General features: G+C 43.5%; 1 long non-coding RNA gene across 1 annotated transcript in view; it reads right to left on the bottom strand.

Moving 5' to 3' along the window:
* Positions 1-1343: 1343 nt before the first annotated feature.
* LOC144828550 (uncharacterized) overlaps positions 1344-25081 on the bottom strand; it is a 330760-nt gene continuing 307022 nt past the window's right edge. The window contains exon 2 of the long non-coding RNA XR_013610485.1: positions 1344-5739. This is a non-coding gene — a long non-coding RNA (uncharacterized LOC144828550). The remainder of the gene's footprint in view (positions 5740-25081) is intronic.

Here is a 25081-nt window from a genome sequence, read left to right as displayed (position 1 = left end):
ATCAACTTGGAGCGAGTGCTCAATTTTTCAATGGCTACTGAAAGGAGCAGAAAATATGGCGCTCCCGCCTTCTTGAAACCACTGCCTGTCTTCAATACCGACAAAAGGCAAAACATTGGTTACAGATGGACTGCCTGGATTGAAACCTTCGATAATTTAATTGATGCGCCGGAAGAAGTAAATGACAAAAAGATCATAACATTTCTAAAAATTTTGGTGGGTGAAGGAGTAAAAGAAGTGATAAAGAAAATCCACCCAGTGATGAAATGACATGCTGTCAACTCAAAGAGGTGTTACGCACCAAGTTCAAGCCAATGGCAAATGTGAAATATGAAAGGTACATTTTCAGTCAGAAAAGGAAGAGCTGGTGAAACGATGGATGAGTTTGTAGAAAGAGTTCATACGCACATCAAGCATTACTAGTTCAATGATGAAGAGGCCATGCATCTCAGAGTAATCCATGATTGTCTCTCCAATTCCTACAGATGATGAATGCTGAAAGAGGCAATCAGCTTGGAGAGAGTACTCATGGCTGCCAGTGCAGAAGAAAGAGCTGACAGACAAGGAGCTAACATGGAGGCCTGAATGGCCCAAAATGAATCAGCAGTGAGAGGGAAAAGTAAGTTAAAATACAAGCTAGAAGGCCATAAAGTAAAGTCTCCAAAGTAAAAAAGTTGTGTTTTTGATGTGAATTTTCCTTTCCACATGATGGTAAATGTCCCACTATTGGACAGCTATGCAAAGGCTGCAGGAAAGAGAAACATTTTGTAAAGGTCTATAAAGTGAGGGAAAGATCAAGTACATCACACACGAGAAAACAAAATGGAGGAAAGATCACGTGTGTCATGTCGAGAAAACAAAATGAATGCCAGAATATTCCAGATGCAACACTATGAGTGCCAACAAGGCCAAGCTACCACATCAATTGAGGCAGGTAGAAAAGTCCTTATGTAAAGGTTTATTACCGTTATTGTTAAGCGACAGTGAGGAAGATGGGTGTGTGATGTCAATGTTGACTGCTGGATGACATGCACATTTAGGATTAGCTTCTTGCAAGGAATAATGCTGGTCAAAGCTAGGTCGAGAAATGAAAGTGCGAAATTAATTTGAACACTGTCCCAAGATCACACTGAAAGTGAATTGGTGCCCCATAACTTTTTATCATAGACCGTGGCACATCGATAAACATTATGCCAGCAGAAAAGTACAATTAAATGTCAAAGTGCCACATTTAACCCTGTTGAAAATCAAAGTGTATACATGGGCTACTACAACATTATTGTTAAGTCAAGGTTCATTCATAGTGACTGTGAAGCATAAAGAGACGAAAGTACAAGCACTAATTCATGTCTTGCCAGGCACTTAATCGAGTGCATGTTTATTCAGTTTCAATACTGCTGCTGACATGGGGCTAATTTCTGTAAACTACAATGTCAATGCCTACCATGAGCAAGTTAATCAGTTTCCATCCTTGTTTCATGGACTAGGAAGATTTTAGATTATGAAAGTGCATCTTCTTATAAATTAGGACATTCGTCCTATTGCTCAACAACATTGTCAAATTGCATTTCATTTACAAGAGACAGTTGAGAAAGAACTTTAGACACTCTTAAAGACAACATCATTGAGTGATCTACTGGTCTGGCGCCATGTTTATAACCCATAGTGGTAGTGCCAAAAAAGGATAGTAAAGGAGTTGTGTGCATCTGCTTTGATATGCGCCAAGCGAGCAAGGTGATTGAAAGAGAACAACATCCAGGTCTGCACATTGCTGACATGATTACGCAGCTAAATGTAACTAAAGTCTTTTCCCGCCTTGATTTGAAGAAAGGGTTTCACCAGCTTGAACTGGTAGAAAATTCCAGGTACATTACTACTTTTTTGACTCATGTTGGTATAATTAGATATAAAAGGCTACATTTCCGAGTGTCACCAGCTGTAGAAATGTTTAAGGATTTAATTTGTCACATAATACAGCCAGTCACAAATGCTTTCAATTACAGTTATGACATACTAGTTTTTGGAGCCACACAAAAGGAACATGATAAAACTCTTAAACAAATGTGTCATATACTTGCCGATGCAGGTCTCACTTTAAACACGGCCAAGTGTGAGTTTCATCAAACCAAACTCAAGTTCTTTGGTCATATCTTTTCTGATGCCGTAGTGACTACGGACTCAATTAAAGTACAAGCCTTGTCATCCACTTCTCCCCTCACAACATGTAACTATGCTGCAATCCTTCCTTTTCCTTGGTATCCCCAGTTACTGTTAAAGGTAAGTGCCCCATTATTAGACTTACCTAAACGAAATGACCCATTTCTATGGTCAAGTGAATGTGAACAAAGATTCAAGAAAATCAAGCATGCAATTGAGATCGTCACTGAAATGGCATACTTTGATTCTAAATTATAGCAGTAGGCTGTTGTTGATGCATGCCCAGTGGGGTTGAGTGCCATCCTTGCCCAGCACACTGGACATCCCAATGCCCCCAAGACACATTGTGGCTTATGCTAGGTGAAGTTTGTCATCAACGGAACATGCCCATTCACAATGTGAAAAAAGAAAGCCTCGCTGTGGTGTGGGCTTGTGAGCATTTTCATGTGTTCCTGTATGGAAGGCCCTTCACAGTCATCACTGACCACCAAACACTGTTCACCATTTTTGTTAGTCCTAAAGCCAAGATGCCCCCTCACATTGAGAGGTGGGGATTGCGATTGCAGGAGCATGATTACGCGATTGTGCATTGTCCATGAAAAGATAAAAATCCTGCTGACTACACTTCTCATGAGTGCCCATACAGTGTCATGGCTCTATTTCTAAAGCAACTGATGCTTATGTTAACTTCATTGGGAAATCCAGTACCCCAGCTGCCATGTGGATGGAACAAATCATTGCTGCCACAAGCACAGACAGATATTTGCTGATACCTCAAATACATTATTACACACCAATTGTGGTGCAGACATACTTAACTCCTTCATGATGACCTTGAATTCCAGAAATTCAAAAATGTGAACAAAGAATTTGCAGTTGCCCCAGAAAGCATCATCTTACGATGGTCGAGAATTGTCATACCTGGGAGTCTGAGACAGCAAGGTATTGAACTGGCTTAAGAGGGCCGGAATCAATAGGTGCCTGGACCAGAAAGTATCAGTTCTTCCTCTATGCCAACCTCAAAAGATAAGGGGTCCTGATCACCAGTCTGCATTCATAACAGCATAAATACCTACCTCAGCCCCATTCAAGGTGTATAAGCTGTCAGCCTGGCAACTCGGAAGCCCACAAACTCATCTGTGGAGTACATCAAGGTTCATTGCTTAGCCTCACTGTCTACAACGCACACATGATCCCTCTGGCCAATGACATCCGTGCATACAACAACATCCTATCATATGCCAATAACATGCAAATCATGCTCTCCCTCTCGGATAAGCCCCCCAACACAAGAAACAAGTTCTCTGCCTGCATGACTGAAGTAACTAACTGAATGAAAGCCAACTGTCTCACTCAAGCTTATCCTCAACAAGGCAGAAGTATTGATTCTCAGGAAGAACACCTCAACTTGGGACTTCAACTAGTGGCCAACAGAACTTGGACCCACACCCAGGATCTAAACCAGCAACCTTTGGAATTAACCTCGACAGCAAACTTGACATGAATGCACATGTCAACGCAGTCACTTCATCCTGCTTCCGCATCCTAAAGATGCTGAGTAAGATCTTCAGATGTCTCTCAAACAACACTAGAAAAACTGTCACTCACGCCTTAGTAACCAGCAAGTTGGGCTACTGAAACACCTTCTACTCCAGGATCACTCTGGGGGAGACTTAATGCAGATACTGAAATGGACTGGCCAAAAATGACATTACGATGGTTCCCTCTGTAATCCTTTGCCTTAAGGGCTCAAATCGGGTGTGGCAATGCTTTGTGCTAGGAGCTTTCGGGACAAGGTACAGAAGGTACTGGGTGACCTCGCAGGCAGATTCCACATTATATCGGTTTTCGTAGACTCCACCTACACAGTAACCTTATTGTATGCCCTGAATGAATGTCAATAAATGTTGCCTCAGCAGAGGCAGTTATGATCCTTGGAGAGACTTTAACACTGTTATGGATGGCAATAAAGAACATTCACAGCAAAGATTTTGGGGCAGTGGCATGAAAGCCCAACCAATGAATGACTCAGCATGAAGGGCCTTGTTAACATATGGAGAGTGCAGCTTAAAGTTGAGACAGACTTCACTTTTTACTTGGCTGCCCACAACACATGGATTATTATGTAATTGAATCTAGACTCCTACAGAGTGCTTTGGACTCAACAACTGGCCATTTATCCCTCTTAGATCATGACCCTATCATTACAACCCTAATGAGGGACAAGACACACTGTGGAGGTGGAATATGAAAACTGAACGGCCACATTACATTGCATGGTTCTCATAGCAGAGGCTGCAGATTCCATACGTAGCTTCCTCCTAGAGTCTGACACCGACAGCATCACAACTCTCCTGTTGTGGCGGTGTTAAGGAGAGTGTTTATATCAGCTGCAAAGCATTTGAAAGCAAAGAAGGCCAAGACCAGGGCACACCTACAAAAACAACTAACTCTCCTGGGAGCAGAACCCAGGCTGACCCTGTCTATGAAACCCTGTAAGATCACAGTTATAAGAGCCCAACTCAAAGCCCTAGATCTACAAATCACACTATGCCCTAGTTAGAACATAAGAGAAATGCTATGCAAGAAGGAACAGATTGGTTAAGCTCCTAGTCACGCAACCGAGAGCTACAGTGTACCAGAGTGAATAGAAATGATGGAACTGGTAGGGAGACCCAGGATGTCAACCCCCCTCCCCCCCCCCCCCCACGTACACCTGAGTCAGGATCTATGGCACTAATGGATGCACCTGCCATTATGCGAGTGGTGGGTGATTCAGTGTCGGGTTCCACTATTGATACAGTGGGAAAGGGAGCCAACTTGGGGCAGACTGGTGTGGTTGGTACCAGGTAAAGGCAGTTGGCTCCGTTGCAGGGTCTTAATCTCACAGGTAGCATGTCAGTGCCAGAATCTCACAGGCAGCAGGTCGGGACCAGTCCCCATTATGGGAGCATATGGATGGAAGGAGGCGGGTGAATTTTAAAAGCAGGGGCACTTTCAGAGATGAGGAACAGTGTGGGTCCAACAGAAAGTCTGCAGAAATGGAAGGGGGAGTGATCTTGTTTCCAGCTGCTTGTGGTGATGCAGTACTGCCCCAAAAGTGGTGGAGTTATTTTTCCCAAGACCAATATCAAATCACAGTCACAGGGCTGTGAGGTTTTGGGGGCTAAAGCTTCCCTCACCTGCTGATGTTCTTCAGGACTGGCACTGGGAGGAGGAGATTATGCCATGCAGGGCATGCAGCTGGATGCCCTGAGGGTATTGGGGCCTCTGGAGTTAAGGAGATGGTGGGTGCAGGCCCAAATGGTGGTGGGGCTTGCTCTCTGGATACTGCTGGATGTTCTTATTTCAAGCCAGAAGGTGCCTCAAGATCTGCCTCCTCCAGGCTGGTGGTGTTCACATTCCTCACACCCACAGTTGGCTGTTTAGTCTTCAGCTGGAGTCTTTTGGTGACAGATCTGATTTGTCTCCAGGTGGACGTACTCCTCTGCTGTGATGCCTTCCTCATCCTCGCTAGTAGTGTTTAACATTCCTGTCCTTGCCACGGGTCCTGCTTGGATGATCTTTGGCCAGGCCAGTCCGCTGAAAAGGAAAGTGAAAAAGAGAGCGACATTTTGAATATGTTGAAAATTGGAAACATCCTTGCCGACGCAACTTTTACCACGCAGTGCCTTTACAATGCATGTTTTTCAACGCAAGTCATTACAACGAATTGCGCTGGGGGGCGCTCTAGGATAGGTAATAGTTTAATTTACTATCCAACACCTTCCCTACTATCCAAGGGGACTGGAGTTGAAATAGTAAATTAAACTATTCACTATCCAGCACCCCCAACGCAAGTCGTTGTAACGACTTGCGTTGAAAAACCTGCGTTGTAAAGGCATGCGTAGTAAACGCATGCGTTGTAACCACGTACATCCATTGAAAACTGCATATCAATAATACTTAATTTAAAAGGGATTTCCATCCCTAAATATAAAAACATTACCAAACATGTTGCACTTCAATGTTTACATATTCGTTTTTTGGAACATATTTTGTTAAAATATATTTGAAATCAGACTTTCAAAAGAGGAGAAAGGCTTGTGCAAAGAGGATTTTCCTTGTCCTAATCATGTGAGATAAAATACAAAAAGTTGCTTTGCAACATCTTCTACATATCTGACATTAGAGTGAATTTCTATAAGGCAAGAAAGCATTCTAAAGAATTATGTCTTATTCTTTTTTATTGAAAATTATTTTATAATTATGTGAACTTTGATGTTTCTTTCTGTAAACATATGGTGTCAAATAAAGCTAAAGGTACACAATGTCAGCATTACATACACCAACTGTAGGAGGCTGGCTTAGTATATGGTGCACAGTTATTTAAGTGAAGCACCTTGCACTAATCTAGACAACCCTTATGGTGGTTTTAGTGGTCTTAGGCAACCTTAGAAACCTCTCTAAGTGGTAACTGTGGAGAGCAGCCTTCAGGCTTAGTCCAGAAGGAGTGTTAAGCAGCTTGTTTTACCAGATCTAATCATGTAGTGCAGGTTAAACGAAAAAGACATTCTAGTTATAAAGATATGTCTATTTATTACACAACACTCACTAACACATTGGTATATCTCCTACCTGGAAAGATCAACACAAATACACAAGAATACTTCAACTGCATGAGGTAAGTAAGCACAATACACAGTGGTCTTCAGGGAGAGACCAAACCATATACTAAGAAAGTGGAATGCGAACTGTGACCGAAGTCGGGACTTGGACCAGGAGACTCAGGAGAGCTGAGGACCCAAGGAACTACCCAAGGTAAGTACCTAGGAACCTCACGGAGGCTGTGTGCAGAGTGGAAAAACAGCAGCATACTCAATAGAAGTCAACAAGAAAGTTGCAGTTGCAGTTTTCAGAAAGAAGAACCCTGCCCAGTGGACCCTGAAGAAATCCAGTGGAAGACAGAAGGTTGGAGAGTCACCCCACTTATGGATAACACAGGAACCAGGATGCCTACACCAGGAAAGCCATGTGCATTGGTGCGAAGTGACTTCGGAAACTACCATAGAGCACAGTGGAAGACTTCAGTAAAGATGCCATTGGCGAAGACTGTGCAAGAGTCTAGTGAAATCCAAGGGCGGATTACTGAAGAGAAGAACCAGCAAGCAGAGGCGACAGAGTCTCTGCCACTTGGAGGTGACCAGGAGGCACGGAAGAGCAATGCCCACCAACAATGGAAGATGCAGGAGTGATAACGGTGACATTGTCGCTTCAGCTGTGAGGACTAGATGATGCTGAGAAAGACCAGGAGACGCTCAAAAGTTGTCCCACATCGGAAGTCAAGAACCAGGTGATTGTGTCCGGTGGGAGCACCACCAAGCCTTGGCAGCAGCAACAGACATGGAAAACGATAAAGGAGCAATGTCTAGACCAGTGCAAGGGACTCACCAAGTGCAGGAAAGTCAGAGCAAGCAGGGGAGCCCACTGAAGCAGGAGAAAACCCTCGAGAGGACTCACAGGGTGAGGGCACAGGAGACACAAGAGGACCTTGAGCTGCTCACCAAAGATGAAGGCCCATGGTGCAGAGAATCTGGCGAGGATGCTGTTCTAGGCAGAAGGAGATTCTGGAAGCTGGAGCTTCTTGTAGCCCAAAGATCTCTGGAATTCAGAACCAACAAACCCCAACAACAGCAAGTTAACGCTGTCCACAGGGGTTTGGTTCCAGAGGTTCCGACAAGGGATACAGGCCTCAAAATTGCAGAGAGGACAGGTCAGGCCTCGAGGAAGTTGCAGAAACTCCACCTGTGTTGCCACACCTTTCAAAGTCAGTGGGATGTCAGGAGCAGCCGACTGGTCAGCTTCGATGCGGTGCCTGCAGATGCAAGGGAGTGACTCCTTCACTCCAAGGGAGATTACTTTGGGTGTCCTTGATGCTCACAGGTCTGTTGAAGATTCTGGAAGAAGCACAGACTCAGACGATGAAGAAGACTTGCAAAATAGTGAGAACATGAGCAGCAGGAGTCTTCCTTGGTGCAGTCTGGGTTCCAGATGAAGTCCAGCGAAATCCAAGTGTCCAGACGGTCGAAGAGTGATGTGGCTTCAGGCTTGAGTCTTGTCCCACTACAAATCTGAGGACCCACCCACAGGTATGCCCTTTTATACCCTAAAAAAGGGGTTAGGATAACTATGGGGTCCCTCCCAGTGGAGGGGCTGGACAGAGGGTAAGATACTGCCACGTAATTTGTCCAGTTTTGCACCAGAGTGGGAGCCAATTGTTCCCAGAACTGGTTCCAACTGGAGTATGCAATTAGAGCACCAAATGTGCCCTTCCAAGCAATCTGGTGGTGCTGGCAAGCACACCCACCCCAGCCCAATACACTAATACAGTAGTACTTACCAAGTCAAATTTAGGGAGGAAGCACAGAGACTGGGGTCCTGATTAGCAGGATCTCAGAAAGACTAGTCAAAAAAATATACTGACACCAGCAAAAAGTGGGGGTAACCATGAAAGCAGATTCTACTTTCCTACACTAACTTAGACAATATGTAAATGTAACAGATCCTAAATATGGAAGTTGTGGTTGAACTGTTATAGCATCACAAAATATAGACTTTAAAAGCATTTCCATTATGTCAAGATCAGACTATTAGTGAATCCGTCCAAACTACAACAGCACATGCATATTATTAACTGTACACTTTGTAAGTCACAAATTACACCAGTCACGGCCGGTGCCAGTAAGAGTGGTGTTGAGTTGACAGATGATGAGAGAAAATAAAATTTTAAAAAGAAAGAAACCACGGAGTCGGCGACACGGTGAGCGCAAGGTGACCCCGACTCGCCCTGCCCCCAGGCCCTCCCTACCACTCTTAACTGCACTGGCTGCGACTGAATAACAGTGATAAAAGACAACATGGAATGTTAGAACAAAACTCAGACTGAACACATGACTGGACACCCCTCGCATATGCTCTTAGGTAAATATACAACTAATGTATTTACCACCTGTTTGCTGCACAAACTCTTCCAGATAAGTATGACAGATCAGCTAGGCTGCTCTCAGAACCCTCCTGTACAATGGTGTCATGCAAGACTGATAATGTTTCCTGGAGGAAAGGTCCTCTCAGCACTTGCAGCATAGCTTCCCCCTTCGTGTGTGGACACCCACTGCACTGCAGCACGTGTCGACGTCCCTTCATATTTGGGCCTGTAATGCACTGCTCAGCTGGTCTCATTACCCAGTAAAGCTAAGTGCACCTTTGGAGGACCCCCTCACAAATCTCCAATTTTGCATTGATGAATGGAGGGCCCTCTCATCTTGTCCTTCTACCTTGTTGGGGTTTTATTATAGAAAAGAGCAACAGGATGGAGAAGGATTGTATTTTGGAGTTGAGAGGATGACTCAGAATGACTTCAAAATGTCTGTGTTCCTCTTCTTATGTGTGATTTCCTATTTGTTGCAGTAGGTGGAGAGCTCCACCTTGACTGTGGAGTCTCTGCCGTGCATGCGGGGAAAAGACTCCGCAGCATGCGAGGTGGAGACTTTGCATGTGGGGGGTAACTGTCTGAATGCAGATGAGATACCTGCGCATGCAAGAGGGCGACCCCGGCATGCAGTGAAAACCCCAAACTATTGATAGGGTCTGCACAACTAAAAACATGGATTTCTTGAGTACCTAACATATGTGTTGAAAGGAAGGTTTTTAGTATGTTTGTGAAAGAACATGAATGTACTAGGTAATAGTTTGCACTTAAGTGTTGTTAATTAAAGTGTTTGAATGGAAGATGCTATTTATTTTTTTACTAAAACATAGAATGTTTGTTGATTACATTATGTTTATTAAACAGAGTTATCTCAGGATGGTATAAATGAACAGTGTGATGGCAGTCCACCATTCATCATTGACAGCAGATGGTCCAATGACAAAAATGCAGCAATCAAACTAGCAGCTGTAGGCATACATAAGTTAACTACCCAATCCCATACCTGAATAACATGACCTCTATTCTATACTTCACCCCCAGTACCTGGATGGGCGCGTAGATCAGGGTCAAGATCTCTACATATGCCCCATTGCATGGCACTGTTGTGCAAGATGCTACAACAATCTTGCATACAACTTCTGAGGAGCACACCAGAACCCCCATCCCCTGTATGGTCTAGGCATCAGTCTTGTATTCTGAATGTAATTCATCATGCCTACATACATACCAAGGGTGTGAGGGTAATGTGTGTTTATTGTGTTGTAGGGATTAATGAGATGGGTGAAATGCCTCCCCCAGATGCCCATATAGTCCCAGTGTGAGGTATTGTTACTTACCATTGAGCCACATGTCACCGAAATCCCTGGCAACCAAAAGCATGCAAGAGGTGACTGACGGAAGATGTAGCTCTTGTGTGTGCTTCCAATAAAGGTAGCATACACATCAGTGAAGTAGGTACAGGCATTTCAGACAGATGTTGTTGTTGCCGTTGTTGTTGTCAGCGGTGGCTGTTGCAGAGAAGGTACGCTGTGGTGCCACGTTGGTGCAGTCAGTGGCACCTGCCACAAAAGGGAAGTGGGAAAAAGCAAACAATCCCTTGCCACCCTTTACCTTTCTACTAGTGACTGTGGGAAGGTGATAAACTGGTGCATTTTTCTGTAGATGAATCTCAGTTACTAATGTAAGTATGAGGCTTACCTGTGAGATGCTAATGATGTAAGAGGTGACCCTCTAGAAAGATCCAGAGGCCATGAAGTGGAGTGCAGCATGTATTTTGACATCGATAGATATAGCATGGGAGCAAGCTACAGGTGATTCAAGCTCCTGCTCCCAGTCTGCAACCATATTAAGGTTCATAGGTTAAGGACCAGGTGAGAAGCAGTATGTGACAATGACTGCGTTCCTAAACATGCCAAAGATATTGGTATTTTGCCTGTAAACCCATTCTCTCTTCCTCAAATAATTGTTCCTCAAAATCAAAACGAGGGGTAAAACAACAAACATGTCTACAGACATAGTGAAGGCAGGTGAAGGCATGGCTTTGATTAGTTGGTGTTTAAATGCGTTTCTCCTGTAGATGGGTGGTGGAGATCACAACAATCATTCCTTTCATTACCGCGTGTGCTGCAAGTGTTGTAAATCTTGTTATAAAATGCAACTGGATTATTGCTTTTAGGAAAAATAACCGAATAAAAATTAGCCTTGTTATAAAATTCAACAGGATTTTCTTTTACGAAAACTATGATCCCAACCAAAAAAAACCTTGTTATACAATAAAACTGAATTTGCTTAAAAAATAAAAAGATTGATAAAAAAAATTAAACAAGATTTGTTACAAATCTTTAACAATTAGGATCCTAAACCAGTGGCATGCCAAAAAAGAAACAGTAGTAAGCTCAGTTTACTACTGTTACTTTTTTGGCAGTAGTAACCTATACTCATAAGTTAGTCTCTTTACCCTTTTTCAGGGGTTTGAAATAAAGAAATGTACACTTTTGAGTAACTTTAAACTCGGTTACTCAAAAGTGTTTGAATAAAGCTACAAATAGGTTTCTGAATAGCATTTTGTAGTACTACCAAACGTACTACAAAGTGCAGTTTGTGAGTAGGCCCATGGGTGTCATAGAGCAGGATTTCTATATATTTGCTGCTATTCTAATGTGTCTGTCAAACCACAGGGTCACCTCTCTCTATGATTCCAAAGACCTCCTGACAGCTGGCGGGGACTACAGATGTTCACTGGGATAAATGTGATAGTTCACAGCCATCTCTGCTCTGTTCACAGTGCTCAGAAGTAAAACAAAAACCTCAACACCAGACTTAACATTAGTCCACATCACAGGGATAGCCCTGTGAGCTGGGGACCTATCAATCAACTGCACGTGCTCTGGGAAGCATCAGGTGATTGAAGCTGTGCTGGGGTCAGTAGTCTACCTTAGTTGATGATAAATTCTCACGACCAGCTGCTTTCTCAATTTAGAAACTGCACATGTCTCTCTAAGGTCGGCCACACGTCTAAGAAAAGAGCAGATACAGATTTTTGGATTTTAAACCTTGTGAATAATTAAGTAATGAAACAAAACATTTTGATTTTGGATGCAAAACTATGAGGCAAGAGAAACTGATAAAAACAAGTTTCCAAACTGAAGATGTATGTTGGGTGTATTTCTGAATGCAAATTAGTGATCATTTCAAGGGATCTGCAAACTAAATACTATAAACAGGTAAACAACATATGGGCCTAGTTTACCCAGTAGTAAGAAGGATGAGCTGTCCAGGATGGAAAGGTGACATGCTGAGCTTTGTCCTTTTGATAAAATGGAAAGTTCCTGGCTCGGGTCAGGGCAGATGTAGCATATTTGACGGAAGTTTACTTCACTTATGGCACGCTAGTTGGTCAATAGGGTTGTGTTTGGTGATGCCTTCATTTGAAGCACTCTTCAGATAATTTTCACCAAAATGGAATGGAATATCACACGAACAATAAAACATAGAATGCAAATTACTTCAGTAAATAACCACATCATCATTCAGACGATAGGGATTAGTGAGCAATCACTAAGTTAGGACTACCAGATCGAGACTTAAAATGGGAGTGACCTTTCACATGCAACGAATGCCCATACACTAAGAGGCATATTTTTCAAAGGTTTTGCATTGCCCTTGCACCACACAAGAGGATGAAGGATTTACCAATCAACACAAGGCCACCCACCTTGTTTTACCCTTTATGGTTTGGTAAACCTGGAGTAAAGCAAGGCAGCTCAAGTTGCTGTCTTGCGTTACTTTGCCCCAGGGAGGCATTCCATGGGTGGAGCATGGGTGGCCCACGCATCCAGCCCTTGGATTTTGGTGCATTCCTATATTTGCCATGATATGTAGACCTGGAAATGCGTCAAAAAGAAACTGTGCTATGTAACGAGGAGAAATATATTTCTCCTCACTTTTTCCTCTTTCTACCTATAATGCATTCTGCCGCACACATAGAAGGAGGAAAAAGCATCAGTGGGTTGCTTTTGTGCAGGAAGGTGTCCCATCCTGCACAAAAAATATCATGTCTGCAATGCAGGCACTCTTTTTTCCATGGTGCAAGGGTGCCTGGATTAGCACGAGGCAGCAAATAGTGCACAAGCGCAAGGAGAGGACAGGAATGTGCCGTATGATGTTAAATATGAAGCATTACTGCCCTCTTCCTATAACAAAACACAGAGCAGCAAGGTGTCTTGTTGCGCTGCAGTGCGTTGCATGACATTTTGATCAATCTGTCCCTAAGATTTGGGTGTTCGCAAACACTAGGGCCCAGATCCTGAGTTAGTTAGAGTTTTCTGAACCCCTCACAAACCTTTGTGCAGGGAAAGGAAGTGTGAGTTTGTTGGTAACTACACCTGGTATGTTGAATACCTTACCTGCTATTAGTTTTCAACATTTCATGCTTGCCAGAGTTTAAATGGGCAAATAATACAGTATTTACTCTGACATGCAGATTTTGGTGCGTTATTCTCCCAAAACTCAGAATAGGTACTACTCATTGCACCTGATAAATATCAAACTCCGGGAAATCAGATTTTATCGGGTGTGATAAATTGCAACTACCTCTGACCAGTTTGGAATCCGGGCCAATGGAAGGCATTTCCCATCCTGGAAACACATGTAGGGCTACTCCAGTTAAAGGCAAGAGTAAGTGTGCTTCAAGAGTGGTAAAGGGAATGGAACCCCTCTCCCAATATATTTGTAGGGTGGAGGGGAAAGGAGAGTTTTTTCCCATGGCGAAAAAAGAAAAGTCGGATGTGCAAATGACCATTTCCACAAATTATTTACTCATGCCAATTTTCAACCATGTGGAAGATTGGTATGGGTAAAATGTTTTCCGGGAGGACCACGGGGAGTACTCCTTAGATTCTTTGTGATTTATAAAAATCATATATTAATATGTAGCATGAAACCTTCAGGAGCAAACATCTGACTTTTTAAAAAGTTTTGTTTATAAAACAATTGCTCAATACACCATCATATACAGTATAAATATAGGGTATAGTAGGGCAACAGTAGCTGAAGGAGCAATGCAGTCATAAGAAAAGTAGGACTTGTTGTTTCTGAGCCCACCAGCAAGGGCCTCTGACATCACTTGTTTTAACACTCCCCCTGCCCCACACAATTAACTTCTGTATTTTCCCCAAGGGATCCAATCTAAGCCTTGCTTTCCAAACCCAACCCTTGGGGGATCTCCAGCCCCCTATGACTTTGCAAGGTTCCTTTTTGCCACTACAGAGGTCAACATGAGCCATGCTTTGGTGTGCTTGGGCCAGGTTGACTTCCCTGTCACTCCCATTAGCTGCCAGCGTGCCTCCACTGGGACCTGCATACCCACTACAGTAGTCATCACCCGGGCCACCCCAGCCCAGTATCATTGAATTTTAGGACAGGTCCAGAGAATGTGGAAAATTGTGCCCACCTCCCTACACTGAAGAACCGGGTTATTTAAGACCCGGCGGCGCCAGGGGCACGCCCAAAGTCTTCGGGTATCACCTGTCTTAGAACACAGAGACACAGGACTCTTCTTGGTGGCGTCAAAGATCGAATTTATTGGCTGCAGCCAGTAACAGAAGTCCTAGAAGTCAACACGGTATGAGTTCTCAGGAGACTGCTCAATTTTACAAAGCAAGTCATCCCTTTTTATGCCAAAAGTCACATTCCAGACAAATACCTTACATTTACAAACTGTCCAATCACATGTATCCACACCAAAAGTATCGCATGACGGTAAAACCCACTTTTCAGTTACCCAGCCCATGATCAATCATTGGTCAAACCCAACATTCTTCTTAAGACAGGTCGAACTAACCCATAATAAAAAAGGCACATCCCCATCGTAAACAGACCATAAAGAAAGGAGCAGAAACAGGTGTGAGTAGGATAAGGCATATTTGTGTGCAATAAAGTTGTACGATGTCCTGTGCTTTGATCCTCAATCTTGATCAGCTAAAGGGCAGGAACTGGTTTAACAAGGTCAGCTTCAGGCAACAGGGTCAGTTCACTCAGGTCAAACAGGAGTCAGCACGAACTGGAGGTACATGTACTTAAAGGACTTGTTCAGCCACAGTCATCGACCTATGTGAGGGCAACCACAAAATGGCTGCCATACACAAAATGGAACCCAAGGGTTCAGAACGAAATCCCTAAATACATAGTGAATCCATCAGTCTAACATGACGAAAACACTCATACTTGCCGCACTAACTAGTTACGGTTCGCTAATATCAAATTCATAACGAAACCATGACCTTTATGAAACGGGTTCAGAATTCACGGAACCTCAACATCTCCTAATACATTGGTTGGCATCACACCAGCCCAACCGCTTTTGGAGTATTCAGGGAATATATGACCTGTGCACGATCCGAGGCTGGTTCAATCTGAATCTTGCTCGTCATTTGGGGGATAAAAGAAATAGCCTAGAGACACAATATAGACATTTCCAGGCTGAGCAGCACAGAAAAAAACGGATTGCTGCTGCAACTGCTCTTAACCATCATACTGCCATGCTTTCAAGCCAGTGACCAGAACTGCTGTCTAAGCTGAAGATCATGAAGTTTAACTGTCAGGAAGGTCTGGTACCCATATGCAGTCCACACATTACAATGACACTTATGCACACAAGGCTTTAAAGAGACAGCATTCTGTTGGATAGGGCCGCTGATATCGTATCTTCAACACTCCCAATTTTCAAATAAGACTGCCTCTCCCATCTTGAGGGAAGAAGATGGTAGCAACCTAATCAATTCTGGGCAAGACATATGGAAGCAGCTCACACATCGAAGAGTTCACAAAAAGAGCCACACAAGAAGTATCTCCTAACCTGCAACAGAGAGAGCTGAAGTCACTCACTAACAACCAGCCTCAACTCGACTGAAGTTTAGCCCTGAGTCTACACACGAATCCGTGTGGACCAAGTAAGTGCCTTCGTCTTTGTTTGACTTTGTATGCTGTCCTCTGTGAGTACAAATGTTTCCTCAGTCTGCAGCAATTTGTACCATGGGGGCAAGTCATCCAAGAAAAATAAATGGTGCAACGCATGCTTAATGCCTTCCTAAGGAAAGGTCCCTTGCAGCCCAACTTTAAAGAATAATTCACCTGGCTCCTCCAAAACATTTTGATGTTCCCCACAGGGGAAAAGCAAGGAAAGCCGAAACCAATATATGGATTAGTCCAAGCGGACTTCTAATCAAGCACCAATTGTTAATAATATCAAGCATTCAAGTGCATACTTGCAAATTCAAACACCCTTAACATACAATCCACAAGCTTCTTCAAGGCCTACTGCAAAGTCTTGAGTCCATATAGAATTCTGGACCAACTAACATGGTGTTAAAGGCATTAAACTAAACACAACGTTTTAAAGCCATTGCAGACTACAAACTTCATAAATCAGTAACATACACTACAACAAACCAATAGTGGATTGCACAAAAACTCTACTAAGACTACATTAGGTCTGTACATAATCGGATTCTCTGCCAATCAGCTCTCCCATCTAAGCTGCTCCTTGATGCTACAAATACAAGCAACTTCGGGTAACTATACTTGAACAGATTGACTCAAGATCTCTGCATCCACCTAGTCAACCTATTCAAGATCTATGTGCAAATAAGGAAACAACGTTTTCTCCTTCCTAACCAGCCTGCTAACAAGTCTACTAGATATCGCTACGTTCAAGATATTGAATATTCAACATGTGCCTAATCTTGGTCCCTAAACTCAAACCTCAAATAGAAACAATCCAAGAGGAATCATCATGTATTTTCTCAATTACACCCAGTTCACACTGATTCTAGAAGCAGCAAGAAGAAAGAAAAAAATAGCATGGTGCAGTTAACAAATATTCATCTTGCAAGACTTAGATAAAGCCATAGCAGCAAGGAAAAAAATGTTCTAGACAGAAGACCGCTAATAAAAATACATAAAATCAGATATAAAATAATATACCCTCGCTAAATCATTTATAATGGTAAAAGAAAAATATATTGGAAACACAAAACTTTCTTGGCAATCTGAGTTATGAAGAAATTATAACAAACCTGAATCCTTCCTCATGGACTGGGCCTCCAACAAAAAGTCCCCCAAAACATCCTAAAAGAATTTGGCAACACACCTTCCCCACTCTCCTACTATAACCTCTACATTGACTTAACCAGATTATTGACATAGCACATGAGCAACTGCTCTATTAATATCAGCCTACCACTTGTTTAGTAGAACTTTCTTACCGCTGGTTTGTAGCAACCAACTTTTGTTCAAGGGGATGTGGCTCAATCCACTTTTCTTCACCTCTCCTCATTGGTCCTTAAAAAGGTAATATTCATGAAGTGCATTTTGTGAAAAATAAAACAACCCAATCAAGAGGCAGAAAATGTGTACTCACCTTTAAAAGGTACGCTTCAGCGTTGCCTTTAAGCAAAAAAAAAATACCTGGCGATTTAGAAAGCCTCAAGATAAAAGAACACTGTCCGGGAGATAGAGTCTTCTTGCAAACCGCTAACAAAAAGAATGGCATTGCAATTCTTCCACACAAAAATTGAATGTAACAATAACTGCAATTAAATCTGACAAAAAAGTAAGATTCATTCATGCCGCTACATGAATCAGTGACGTCAATCAATCAATCAGTATTTGTAAAGCACGTCTTATCACCCCGGGGGGTATCCAGGTGCTGAGGTAAGTGGAGCCTTTGTCGAAGAGCCAGGTCTTGAGTTCCTTTCTTAAGTCAAAGAGTGAAGGGGAGGTTCAGAGGTTAGGTAGGAGGTCATTCCAGAACTTGGCAGCTAGGTAGAAGGATCGACTTCCCTTGCCGCACCGCTGGATGCCAGGGACATGTGCAAGGGTGAGGGAGGAGCATCGAACTTGCCTAGTCGGCTGGTGGAAGGTCAGGCCGTGGTTGAGGTACGAGGGTCTAGTGTTATGAAGGGCCTTGTAGGCTAGGGTCAGCAGCTTGAACTGGCATCTCTTCTGGACAGGGAGCCAGTTGAGGTTTCTGAGGTGGGGGGGGGGGGTGATGCTGATCCGTTTGGGCAGGTTGAGGATGAGTTTGGCTATGGCGTTCTGTATGGCCTATAGTCGTTTTAGGAGATGGGTGGTGGTTCCAGCGTAGAGTGAATTTCCGTAGTCTATTCATCTGGTGATGAGGGCTTGAGTCACTGTTTTCCTGGCGCTGATGGGGATCCGCCTGAAAATCTTCCAAAGCATGTGAAGAGTGTGGAAGCAGGAGGAGGCTGCTGCACTGACTTGGTGCTTCTTGGAGAGATCACTGTCCAGGATGATGCTGATGTTGCAGGCATGGTTGGTGGGGGTTGGGGTGGTAGAGGACCCGAGTGCAGTGGGTCACCATGTGTCGTACCAAGGGGAGGTGTTTCTTCCGAAGATGAGCACTTCTGTCTTGTCTGTGTTCAGCTTCAGGCAGTTAGATCCCATCTAGTCAGTGACGTTGGTCATGGTATTCTGGAAGTTGACTCTGTTGGTGCTGGTGCCTTTCATGAGAGAGAAGATGAGTTGGGTGTCATCGACATATGAGATGTCAGCCAATGGAGTCATGTAGACGTTGAAGAGGGTGGGGATGAGGGAGGATCCTTGGGGTACTCCTCAGATGATACTCTTGGGTTCGGATGTGAAGGGCGTTAGGTGGATTTCTTTGTGCGTCCCGTGAGGAAGGAGGTGATCCATTTTGGCGCGTTTTCTATGAAGAAGATGTGGTAAATTCTACTGATGAGTGTGTTGTGGGAGATAGTGTAGAAGGCCGCTAAAAGCCCAAGGAGGATCACAGCTGCTGTTTCGCCATGGTCGAGGATGGATCTGATGTTGTCAGTTACGGCTATCAAGGCAGTCTTGGTGCTGTGGTTGGGGCAGGAGCAGGACTGGAAGGCGCCAAGAAGGTTGTTACCCTCCAGGTGATCTCTAAGCTGGTGATTGATGGCTCTCTCCAGGACCTTGGCCAGGAAGGGGAATAGTGAGATGGGGCGGTTTAACCTCAGCATGTTTCCAGGCCTCAGGGAAAGTGGCGGTTGTGATGGATGTGTTGAGGATGTTGGTGAGTGCGCTGCCGATTTTCTTGTGTCCTAGGTTGGAAACGTGGTGGGTACAGGGGCCTGTTGATGCTTCAGAGTGAATGGAGGTCATGATCGCTGTGGTGATTGGTGTGATGAGTGGTGTCCGATCGGAAAGGTAGATGTGGGATTTGTCAGTGTATGTCAGGAGGAGGCTGAGTTTTGCTGGGGGTTGAAGTTGCTGTAGATTTCTGCTATCTTGTAGTGGAAGTGTTCCACCAGGGAGTCACAGAGGTATTGGGGAGATGGATTGTGGTCTTGGTGGCAGATGGGCAGGAAAATTCTCTGACGATGCTGAAGAGCTCTTTTGTGTGATTGGTGCTTGCTTCCATGCGGATGGTTAGGTCATCATTCTTGGCTTCTTTAAGGCAGTGGTGGTATTTTCTGTGGTCAGATTTGAAGGTGGCGAGGTCTGAGGGGTCGTGCTGGGTTGCCAACATCACTCCAGTTGCTTACATTCATGTTTGGTGGTCTGGAGTTCAGGGGTGAACCAGCTTGTTGTTTGTTGGTTCTGCTGGTGCTGGCTGTTTTTCATGGGGGCGATGGTGTCAGCACAGTTGGAGATTCTGCCGGAGACGTTTTGATGGCAAGCTCAAGGTTGCAAACCAAATTTACCAGGTTGGCAGAAACAAAGGATGCTTATCCAACTATCTTAAAGCAAAGAAAGCGAAAAGTGCCATCAAAAACAAATAAGGTCTACAAAGATTCACAAACAATGAAATAGATCATTTATACCATTGACAGCAATTCCAAAGCAGAGAAGCAGAAAAGATAACTGTCCCTCTTAACTATGCCAAAGCTTTAACACAAACAGAAAGATCGACTGGATCTATCATCCCTAAAAGAAAAGATCTTTAATGCTATAATCAAAACCAGTATCCAAAGTCTCAAGAGAAATAAAGCACCCAGTGGCTTCCTAATATAACTTTATCAAGCACTTACTAAATCCTACCAGCATATCTCCAACTACTGTTTGAGTGCATCCATAACATTTGCCCATCTTCCAGTACTTTCACCGTAGCATTAATCATGCTAATTCATAATAGAAGGAAAATATACCAAGATACTAAAAACGAACTGTTGTGTGAACGACGACTATGGCTTAGTTCTACAAGGTTTGCTACCCCACCCACGGGTGATACAAGTGAACTTAGTTCAATGCAACAATGTTAAATGTGATTTTCCAATACATTGTTGAAATTAAAGTTATTACATTTCGGATTCTAACAACCCCTACGAAGGAATCAGGGTCATCGTGGAAACAGAAACAAACCTATTTTGTTATCTACAATATCACACATATACTGTGCTAAGAAGAATAAAAGCATTTATTGTGACCGGAATAACCTGTTTCTCAGTACATCTAAAACAACTACATGGGATATCATTGAAACAGAATAAAATTAGCATTGCTAACATATTTAAAATGTCATCTGAATCCTAACTCCCAAATGCCTACTTCTATGCGCTACATTTAAGAAAGCATAGAAAGCAGAGTAACTTACTGTCTACAGTTTCATAGGGATAAGAGATGCACTGCATACTTTGTTGACAACAAGGTGTTGTTAACAGTGGAGGTGTGAAGGCAGTGTTCCCTGCAAAGGGCAAACACATGGTGCTGTGGCAACCTTCCTCCAGGAGTCAACTTTATAAGCACTGAGCAGGATGTAGCATCTTCGAAATGTGCCAGCAGTAGGTGAGACAGTTTTCTCACAAAATCTATTTCGATAATCTCAGCGAAGGACCTCTCTTCCTAAGTGGTAAAATGACAATCCTTATGTACTAAGGGCCTAATTCTGACTTTTGCGGTCCTCCAGCAGCACGACCACTGCGCCGACGGCTGGAGGACCTCCAAAGGCTGTAGTTCACCTGTCTGCTGGATTACAAGTTAATACATATGTGAGTGCATATGATAATGCTGTATCGATTGTTGACTGCATGTATGAGTGACTTATTGGGTGAATAAGTGGATGAATGTGTACACCTAGGAATTAGTAAGCGGGTATGTACTAACTGGTATTGGTGTGTCTATGGTTTCGAAAATGGTAGTCTGTATTTTAGAGTGGGTGTATCAAAGGTTTTATTAGGGTATGAGGAGGTGCATCAGATTATCACATGGATGATGTCATCAGTGATGTCATCAGTGATGTCATTTGAGATGTCATCAGTGTTGTCATCAGTGATGTCACTGACCATGCCATGAATGATGTAATATGTGACGTCATCAGCAGTGCATTGCAGGGGCGCGAGCAATAGTTAGCTGAATTAACTATAACGGCCGAATATCCCTGGTTTTGTACAAGTGAAATATCCAACTAACTATAACATCCCTGAAACCTATGGTTTTTTTCAGTCAATTTCTAAGGTTTTTTTAAATGCTAATTTTTAACTATAACGTCCCTGAAACCTATGGTTTTTTCAGTGAATTTCAAAGGTTTTTTTAATGCTAATTTCTAACTATAACGTCCCTGAAACCTATGGTTTGTTCAGAGAATTTCAAAGGGTTTTTAAATGCTAAATTCTAACTATGCCTACAAAGGTAGGACATGTGAAGTAAGAGGAAGAAAAGCGTAGAAAGAAGCAAGACAAATGCAGAAAGAGGCAACAGAAGTCCAGATAGACGAAGCAAAGTGCAAGAAGAAGCAAGAGATGTGCAGAAAGAACACACAGAGGAGCAGAAAGTCCTCCTGTGCCCCCAACTTTTTACTGACGGGTACTGGTGGTAAATGACTCTAACTAACCAGGCCTAGAGCCAGTGCTATGCTGAAGGAAGGAAAAATATTAACTTTATTTTTTAAATAGCCAGGAATAACACCCCTCCGTGGTTGCCTCTGATATTTTAAATTAGATTTTGCCATTATGATTGGACCAGAGTGAATCCACTCACTGGCAGCGAATGTCAGGCTACAGGGAAGTGGTTAACTGTTAGTTCACGTCTACAATCTCCGCAAAAACTTCTGTTTAAGAAGTAACCTGTAGTTCTGGGGAAGTCAGTGTCAGGTCCTAATCATTTGACATACGGGAATAATGCTGGTCATCCCTTTTATGACTCTTTTTTTACCTAACTTATTTATTTATTTATTTGCACTATGCACTTTCCGAAGCTGAACCCTTGTCTCCAGCCTAGAATTACTCACCGAGACTTTTGTTTATAAACAATGTATGGAACCCTCCTATCATTCACGTACGCCAACAACGTTTATACCGATTTCCTTTAATTTTATGAAATTGAGTCTTGATGCAATTTTTTTAATGCATTTGTATGTATTGTGCTTGTACTTTTTAGGTCATATTGACCGAAATAAAGTTTATTGAATGAATGAATGCTATACTAAAAGACACTTAGAATACAGTGAAAACACCTACATATACTAGGGTACACTCTGGGTTGGAGTACCCCTGTGATTGGCATGAACTCCTCTGTAAGGCCCTAGTATATAATAGGGCAGGGGGATTAAAACTACCTCTAAGTCAGAGGTGCAGAAAGAGGCTTCTTTAAGTCATAGTCGCATTTGCAGAGTGGTGGAGAAAGGGTGCTGGGCCTCCGAGCAGCGCTCAGGAATTCCGCTGCCTAGTACTTACAGGAGGTGCCAGGAAGCCTTCGTGGCACCCAAACTCCCTCAGGAGTAAATTGGACTTCATCCCCCATCCCGTAGTCTGCCAGAAGGCATGTTTGCAGAGTGGCGGAGAAAGGGGGGAATGGCCTCGGAAGACATGTTAGCAATCCCACTGTGTGGGACTTACTGGAGGTAACAGGAGGGGTAGTTGCCCCCCAAGGACATCCTTGGGGGCCATCTACCCCTCCTATTACCTCCAGTAAGTCCAGCACAGCAGCATTGGTAAGTGCTCGTAGCAGGCCACGCCCCCTTTGCCTACCACTCTACAAACGCGCTCCCTAGCGGTCTGGGGATTGTAGTCCCCTTTGCTGCTGGAGGTCCTTTAGGAGAAACTAGTCTACCTCTTTCCTCCAGTAAGCCCCACACAGTGGGATTGCTGAGAGATGGACAAAGGCCACAACCCTTTTCTCCACCACTCTGCAAACGCGCCCCCTGGCTCATTCTAAGTTGGGGGATTAAGTCTCCTTGAATACTGAGGGTCCCTGGGATCCAACTAGCCCACCAGGTACCTCCAGTAAGACCCACACAGCTGAATTGCAGAGAGGTGGTCTGAGGCCATGCCCCCTTTTTACACCACTCTGCAGATGCCCCTCTTGGCACACTGCTGTTTGGGGGATGTAGTCCACTTGTGTCCTGAGGTCCTCTTTCTCGGGTAAATAAATGAAATAACACCTATTTACGCTCTAGGGACAATTATGTGCGTGGTGTGCATATGTCTCTCCCTGACTGCTCTTGGCGGGAGGCCTGGCGCACATTTACCATTTCACATAAGCAGAGAGAAGGAAAGACTTATGGCAATATCAAGACAAGTTTTAATGAACATCTGAATGGTTTTGAAAAGTTGTCTCGGTCTTCTGTTAGCTTCCTTTCAAAGTACAGTGGACAAAAAGCTTTTCATGCCAAAAACCCTCTTTCAATTATTTGTTCTCTTTAGGGCAGACGTGTTTTATTTCATGCTGTTCCCTGATGTACGCAAATCGCTTGCAATATGATATGTAAATTATAATTTGGATGATTATTTACTTTGTGATAGACTGTTTCCTAGGAGACTGAAAATGAAATGCCAAAGGTGGCCATCTTGTTACTTCCAAGAAAGAGCAGTGACAGTAGAACATCAAAGATGAAAATAAGTGAGTTATTAGAGTGGCAAGAGCGTAGTTGATTTTTCATTAGAAAGTGTACTCACTTATCTATTGGAATGTTTAACTGGCAGCGCATTCAGAATGAGTTCATAGTGGATTTGTGGATTTGCCAGTGTTATGTTTGTTTCTGTTAGTCCTTTGATGCTACCTCTCCTCATTTGTATGTGCTTGGTATATCCATCTAATTTGCATAAATGATTTGACAACAGCCTGCCCCCATGTATGCTTAAGCTAAAGCTAGAGTAATACTTTTGCCTGTACTGGGGCATTATTGTGAAAAGTATTTGCTAATGATCTCGTTTTGATGTGCCTTAAATCACTTTTAATGTGTTGCCTACATTTTGGGAGGGAGCGGGCTAGCCAGGAGACCTAAAGATGTCAACACTGTTGTCTGAGAGTGGGGAGAATCAGGCCTCTTAAAAAGCCTGCAGGATGAAGAAAACACATGAGTAGCATTATTTTGACTCTGTGAGAAAAGCCTCATGATATACTTCAGCATTACAGGGGGAAAGGATTTCTTGTAATAAAGACTAGTAGTAATCTTAGATTTAACTATAGGTATTAGATTTGAGGGGCTGAGGTGTGGAGAGAATGCATGCAGCTCTTCAACTGATCATAAAAGGAGCTTCACCTATCTCTACTTTTGGCTGGAGCAAAGGCTGGAAGCAACTTAAAGCCCAGATGTTTTTCAGCAGACACTGAAAAGGGCATTGACACATGGAGTCAATATCAATGGGCTCCTGCCTGTCATGCTCTATCAAATACAGATGACATTGCAAACAAGCCCGGCTTCGAAAGTGGTGCACGCGTGAGCGAAAGTGAAAGCGCGTTTGCACATATGTTTATAATTGACGTGGCGGGGAGGGGTGGAGGAGCGTTTAGAGAGCAAGCAAAGCATTGGGATTTGCAAGCTGGCGGCTGCGCGTGTGCACGCGCATGAACGCAACAGCTAGGCCAGCAGAAGCCTGGAGTAGTAGCACTTTTAAAAGGACACTACTAAATGTCTCGAAGAGCAGCGCATGCGCTGACTCAGCGAGACCTAAAAAGGGCTCTTTCTGAGCCAAGACCAAGACCTACCTTTTTGACAAATTTGGTGTAATTCCG

The sequence above is a fragment of the Lissotriton helveticus genome, chromosome 4_1 (genome assembly GCF_964261635.1).
Source record: "Lissotriton helveticus chromosome 4_1, aLisHel1.1, whole genome shotgun sequence".
Taxonomy (NCBI): Eukaryota; Metazoa; Chordata; class Amphibia; order Caudata; family Salamandridae; genus Lissotriton; species Lissotriton helveticus.
The sequence above is the reverse complement of the archived record's forward strand: the minus strand, read 5'-3'. Positions and strand labels throughout refer to the sequence as shown.